This window comes from Zingiber officinale, chromosome 5A (assembly GCF_018446385.1).
Source record: "Zingiber officinale cultivar Zhangliang chromosome 5A, Zo_v1.1, whole genome shotgun sequence".
NCBI classification, from domain to species: Eukaryota; Viridiplantae; Streptophyta; class Magnoliopsida; order Zingiberales; family Zingiberaceae; genus Zingiber; species Zingiber officinale.
The window spans coordinates 334650-340337 of record NC_055994.1 but is presented as its reverse complement, the minus strand read 5'-3'; positions in this window follow the sequence as shown (position 1 = coordinate 340337).

The following is a 5688-nucleotide window of genomic DNA, read 5'->3' as shown; positions in this document are numbered from 1 at the left end:
CCCTAAAAAAACTTATCCGAGGCTGGAAGGCTCCTTCAACAGGGTAGAAGGCACCTCCAGCGTGGTAAATCCTATTCATACGAAGATAACGTTTATCTTTGCAAACAGTCATTATTTAAAGGCGCCTTCAAGGAGTTGAAGGCACCTTCTATAGAGGCACGAAGGCGCCTTCAAGGTCCCCTCGGGGCGGTGCGATGGTTAAGGCATGGAGTGTTACCACATGAGGTCTTGGGGTCGAAACTCGGCGTGACCGAGCATAACCTCCCCCATGTCTTGGCCATTTGCACTAATGGTTAGTAGCCACCCGTGATTTACCTCATCCGTGTTGGCCTAGGGACGGGTTGGCGGGGGCGCTAGGGGCGAGCGAATCGCCTTTTGCCACACGAAGGCGCCTTCAAGGGTTGAAGGCGCCTTCCTCCCGAAAGGCACGAGGGCGCCTTTAATACCATTGAAGGCGCCTTCAGCAACTACTACTAAGCTCCAAACTTCTCCTTTAGCTCTTCTGCTGCTCCACTCGCTTAGGTGATTTCGGTCATCCAAAATAGGGTTCACCCGAACCTATTTTTCGACCTTCTCCTCGAGCAAGCTTCCTCCCTGGCTTCTCGTCCATCAAACGTCGCACACGTTCTTCTCATCCACCGGTGTACTCTTCCGCAGTACCTCGTCCGTCGGATGCACCGAGCCCGTCGGCTCCTTTCTTGTGCCATCTTTCTCACTAGTTGCGATTTCCGCTCAACTTTTTGTGTTCCTAAGTTCCTATACACTTAGACACAAGGATTAAACATAACATGACCTAACTTAACTTGATTAACCAGATCAAAACTACCCGGATACTTATAATTAGATTAAGTAATTTATGAAATAAAACACTACGATGGGATGGACTGGAGGATTGGCCAACGTTATAGGTAGAGTACTTGTTATATGGACTAAATATGATATGTTTTACATATATTGAACTACCACAAAATGTAATGTCTTACGCCAACCATTAAAGCAGATATTATTTGGTAAATCTTATGAATTGCAAGAGATAAATGACACGTATTATGAATTTTAATGAGAAAAACATTATAAGAGCACCTTTGTTGCTATACAAATGTTTGTTTAGAATCAATATCCTCATCCAATAATTTGAAGAGAAGATGTACAATCTTCGATTTTGTAATCTAGAACCACCAGAGCTAGGAAGTAGGGTAGAGCCATAGAGGTGAGGAGAGGGAAAACTGGACTAGAGTGAAGAGAGGATAAATCCAAAGTAGAATAACCCTGTATGATCAAAATGTAATACCAAGTATGATCCAAAAGATGCCTAATGTAGACATTCCCATTAAGTCCATCAAACTCTCCATCGAACCCACTAAACAAAGGTGCTATCTGATTGCACCAATTATCAAAGTATTAGTACAAACTAATTAAATTCCTTCATCATTGCCTTTTCTTTTGTCTAAAGTGTTTAAATTTTTGTTGTTTTTGTGGTGTCCAACAAAGATGTGATGTTACTAGGCTCGCTCACTTATAAGGCTAATACAGGCAAACCACCAGTTTTATGTTTCTTAGTTCATACTTCTTCCAGATCAATGATGGTGTTATCTTACAAGAAAAAGCTTTGCTATATATTCTTGACAACAATTGAGAATGCTAAATACAAAGAAGATAAGATTTGCTGATTTAGTGTGAATTTTATCAATGACAGATCCAGGAATTTAAACATGGAGGGGCAATCACGATCTGAGCTGAGCGCAATCAATTTTTATACGGAACAAGGGATGATATCTTCAATCTCCGCTAATGAAACATCATAATACTACATATTATTCACTCAATACCACAAGGAGATAAGCTTTTCTAGCTGTAAGGTTTCATACTTAAGACAGTCATCATTAATTGTTAACGTATTTACCTTTTTGTACTTAAGATTTGATTGATTAGTTTTTTATTATTCAAGCAGCCAATAACCTTGCTCCATTAATACAAAGGTTGAGCAGAAAGTTCTTTTAGAATGTCGATCAATTGTAGATGCTCAGAATAAATAATAACCTCATCAATTTTAGATGAAGTTTAAAAGTTCATCCATATTTATGAATGTGGGGTATTGTGAAGTAGGAATGTTTGCAATCCATGCTTGTTCTTGTTTGCATCAACTTTCTCACAAGCTTAACAAAGCATATATTCTGTTTTCTACAGGCCCGAGATCAAAGGCTACAACACACGGGAAACAAACTGTTCTTTACCTTGATGAAGTTCTAACGATTTGTGACTTGTGAGGATGAAGTAGATCTGGAGATACAATCAACTATTCATTAAATGGGAAACATTGTCAAGTTCCAACACTATAAAATGAGATAGCCGGAGTTTTTGTTGATGAAGTAAACAATGATTCATGTGGACTCCCATAATTGGAAGTTGGAATTGTTGTGTTAAAACTATTCTATGGAAGATTTTAGGAAATTGTATCATCCTTGTTGATTAAGATAAGAGAGAGATTAATTGATGTAACTTTATTCGATGCTTCTTGTCACAGGACAGTTGCTTTATGCGATTGCTGAATTCGGTTTGCTTAAAATGGTGTATGAATTGACTGCTTTAGATTAACCTTCTTTGTTGCCATAATATGACACCAACTCTAATGCACTAGCAAAACAGAGAATGAACAAATGCTCACTCGTGTGCAAGAACATTTCATCCTCCAGTGACTCTCAAATCAAGAATGCAAGTAAACATCTCATCTCAAATATTCTGGCCAAAAGTTCTTGGAAGACACTCTTCTCGTTGTATATGGACTCAAATTTTTGGTCTCTTTGATTATTGTTGCTCACCATGAAAAGCTCATTTGTGTGATCGATCGAGATTTTCAGGTTTGAGTTTCCAAATGACCTTGCTAGCGCAGTCACATTGCAATTCTTCGATTGACACAGTGGAAGAAAATCGAGTTTGTTACAGATCAATCGCCCTTCGGGGAGTGTTAAAGGCAAATAACAACTCAATCTAGAATGCTGATGACAAACCAAACCAAACCAAACCACTCTAGCAATCATTCTATCCTCCACAACTTTACTTTTCCACACTAAAACAACACATCTGAGTGTGAAACTAGACGAGAATTATCTTGCAAACGGACGAGATGATTCTGGTGTGTCTCCTCCAATTTCAAATGAATTGATCTGGCTTGTGTCAATATCTTCACTGTGTTTGAACTTACTATTTAGGCGACCGACTTCGAGTTCCAAGCTATCCTTCAGCTCAAGTATTACCTTTGTCATTGTTGGTCTCTGGCTGCCTGATGCTTGTGTGCACTGTTCTGCCAGCTCTTCGACCTTCCAAGCAGAATTGGCATCAAATTGTCCTCCAAGTCTTGGATCCATAATGGCATCTATAGGCTCATTGACAAGGATTGAAGTCACTCGTGGCATTATATGAGGCTTTCCTGAGCTGGGTACAAGAGGAAGTTGACCTGTTAGAAGTTCAAAAAGAAGCACCCCAAAACTGTATACATCACTCTTTGCAGTGAGCTGCAAAGTGTTGTGGTACCTAAACAGAGGATATCAATGAAATCAAATGAGCACTTTTTTATGCTATCATAATTCATGAACCAAAAACATCTCTATAAACTTCAATGGAGTATGTAAGGTGTATAGTAAGCAGTTTGCATCTTATAGAGAAGCTACAGACAGGAAATGAAAGCTGACCAAGATAAGCAAAAGGTTTAACTAAGGCAAGCAAGTGTAGATTGTAAAGATGGTTCACTCAAAGACAATGTGGTGGATGGCATCAGTATGCTTTGGGTGGAGCAGATATTATCAGAAGCTTATTTTAGGCTGGACAAAGAAATAAGCATATGTGGAAATCATGACTGCAGTTTTGTTCTTCTGAATAAATATTATATATTACATTGACATTGTTTCACAAGCAACACACAACTATGGAATTCAAACTCACTACAAAAGTTGGCACAAACTAGCCAGGACCAAGCATAGCAAACTGGTGACTATAATTGGGGTTACCAATATCAGACATACAGGAATGTTGAAGTTGTGAAGCCTGAGAAGACGACTATTAGTAAAATAATTCTGGAAAAGCATTGATGACACAAAGTATCAATGGATGTAAAGTAGATAATAAGTTATTTTTTCTGATAATTTTGATCAAATAATTAATCTATTCACAAGAAGTACATGAAAAATAAGGTGAAATAAATGGTTAAGGTTGCTTTTCTGAAATCTGAATAGCTAACTGCCAAAAATGGTGTAATAGAAATTAAAATAATGGAAAACAGTCTTGCATTGATCTCCAGTATCAATAGACAGCATTCAGGACATAATGTTGTAAGGTATATTATTAACTAACCACTTACCCCAAAAGTATTGTTAGCACTTCTGCTTCATGTGTGAGTGAGGTAGTTGATCACTTGATTAGTACTTATTCTACAGCTCAAATTATTAAACAATGGATCAATTTTTAAATTTATATTGTAAACCATTAAGGCATCTAAATTTTTTTACCTTGTTGGAAGGAACAAACTTTGAGGGGGTGCTTGGTTCACATAAGGGAATGTGAATGAGAATGGGATTGATAGAAGTGGGGAATGGGAATGGGGGATTTCCCATTCCCCTCCTTTTGCTAGGGAATGGTTCATTCCCATGTTTGGGGTAATGAATCCGTGGGACCCACCACTAATCCTCCCAACCAAACATCCACTTTCAATCCCTTTCCCATTCCCCACTCTCATTCCCTCCAACCAAGCACCCCCTCAATTAACATAGTTTGTTCTTTTTGACTCATGGCTTACCAATCTTAATGGATTATATGTTTTACTATGCAATGGCAATTCAACAAAAATAAACAAGAGACTTGAAAACATACTCAGGATCAACATATCCAGGTGTTCCAACCACATTTGTAGACACATTAGTCTCATCATCACCTCTGTAAACCTTGGACAATCCAAAGTCTGCTATCTTTGCCTCTAGATTTGGTCCCAAGAGAATGTTAGATGACTTTATATCTCTGTGAATTATTGGTGGGTGGCACTTATGATGCAAATACTCTAGCCCTGAATCATGTTGAACAGAGAGTTAGTTGTTGGATGAAAACTATCGTGCTAAGTCAGTGAGACATGCATAGTGCTTTTAGCCAAACCTTCTGCAGCTCCAATAGCAATTTTGAGTCGTTCGCTCCAAGACAAGGTTCTACCAGCTTTACCTGTAATGGCCATTTGATGCAGTAAGAATATTGAGGTGAATCAATGAGAATAACTGGCATATGATCAATCTTATGTTTTACCATACCTATCTAAGCCTAATCAGGTATAATTAGGTACAGTGGCTACATAGATTCTATTGACTAAACAAGAAGAATGTGACAATGATTTTTGATGAGAGAATCAAATGTGTGAAAACTTATGAAACAATTTACTACCTCTTATAAAGGCTTATCATTTGATACCCAAGGAAAGATCTTTATCAAATTTTTTAGATAAGTTGGAAGTTTAAATATGAGAATACAACCCAATGTTGAAGCTTAGCTCACAACTAATAACCACTATGTCAGATCTCTCTCTCTCTTTCTCTCTCTCTTATTTCCTTTGTATAACAAAGAAACATGAATATTAGCTTCAAAGCAAGGAAAGAAAAAAATTGATCAACATAATCTACTTGCATGAATTATTTAGCAGTAATGTCATGGTTT